The sequence below is a fragment of the Cavia porcellus genome, unplaced genomic scaffold (assembly GCF_034190915.1).
Source record: "Cavia porcellus strain 051 isolate PalLab524CR breed Dunkin Hartley unplaced genomic scaffold, mCavPor4.1 scaffold_10, whole genome shotgun sequence".
Lineage (NCBI taxonomy): Eukaryota > Metazoa > Chordata > Mammalia > Rodentia > Caviidae > Cavia > Cavia porcellus.
The window spans coordinates 38,634,586-38,636,015 of record NW_026947493.1 but is presented as its reverse complement, the minus strand read 5'-3'; the positions used below and the strand labels follow the sequence as shown (position 1 = coordinate 38,636,015).

Below are 1,430 nucleotides of genomic sequence, written 5' to 3'. Positions count from 1 at the left end.
TTTATGATAGCATGATGAATAGAAGAATGTGCAGATCCTGTAAAAGAAGGAACTGGCAACAGCTGGCAGGGATGCTTGGGAGGTGAACCACACATTTCAAGGGACAGACCTTAGCCAGCTGTAGCCCACTGCTGCCGGGAAGAGGCTAACTCAGTTCTCAAGACAGCCAAGAGAAAGTTGAAAAATATATTTTGAATGTGTTCTCTTTCAATATTGTACAGCCCATTAATTTAAACATTAAACTGACCCTGGATCAAGGCCCAGCAGCTTCCTGTTGCTGTTGGTTTCAAGCAGAAGCCTAAAAAGATGTCCTTCTGTGGTCTGTTGGCCATTTCAGAACTTGTGCAGTGAAATAGTCAATTCATTAGAAAGAAACAGCTAGAAGCAAGCACCCCCCACCCACCCCCACACCCTCTGTGAGCAGCAGTGAATGTGGCAGGCTGGCGCAGCCCAGAACGGGAGCCTCCTGTGTTTACTGGGACCCATGCCATGCTGGGACCTGGAGCACTGGAAAACCAAGAAACCCCTCCCCTCATCCTGTTTTGTTTTGTTGAACTTCAATATACATGAAAATATGGACAGATATTTTGAAGAGAATGAGAGACTCTAAGAAAGCCATTAGTGACTTCCTTATTGTCTGGTTTTGAAGACCTGAAACGCCTTCCTCATTCTGTTTGGATCAGTTTTATACTATGTTGTTTTGTATGAATTCTCTGTATGTGAAGACATGACAACTATTTGGAAGAAAATGAGACAATATGATAGATAGTGAAGATCTCAGGTTGTCTAGCTTTGAAATTTATATCTCTTACATTGCTTTCTTATGTCCTACTTTGTTCTGTTTTGTTGTGCTTAATTTTATACCCTTTAAGATAAAAAAACAATTAAAACACATTGTGGCCCAATGAAACACATGCATCATATTTATCTTAGAAACAATTATTTATCCCCCTCTGTTACATAATTTGTTTCACAGCTAGCAACCTAGAAAGTGATTTTGGAATTTTTTATTTGTAGTTTATTTTTGTTTTTCTGTCATAAGGCTTTTGGACATCCTTAAGGATATTCTACACAATGTGGTTCCATAGACACCACTCAGTAATATGTTTAGGTTTACCAAACTGGTTTTTATAAAGACATTTTTTCTCTTCTCTTTTCTGATTTTCTTTCTTTTAAATAATGTTGAACCTTTAATCATTTAAAGAAAGAGACCTAATATTTATTAAACAACATATATGCTAGATATTTCTCTTACACCATTAAATCCTAATGAAACCTTCCAAGGATTCTAGGTAGAGAAAGGAGTTTCATCAGTTATAAATAAGTTGTGTTTTTTTTTTTTTTTTTTGTCTTTTTCATTTTTATTGGTACCAGGGATCGAACTCACGACCGCCTGCTTGCAAGGCAGGTGCTTATGCCGCTGAGCTAAA

General features: G+C 37.7%; 1 non-coding gene across 1 annotated transcript; it reads left to right on the top strand.

The window, feature by feature from the left end:
• Positions 1-242: 242 nt before the first annotated feature.
• LOC111754660 (small nucleolar RNA SNORA2/SNORA34 family) lies at positions 243-380 on the top strand. Its single transcript, XR_002789342.1, has one exon. It is a non-coding gene; the product is annotated as a small nucleolar RNA SNORA2/SNORA34 family (small nucleolar RNA).
• Positions 381-1,430: the final 1,050 nt, after the last annotated feature.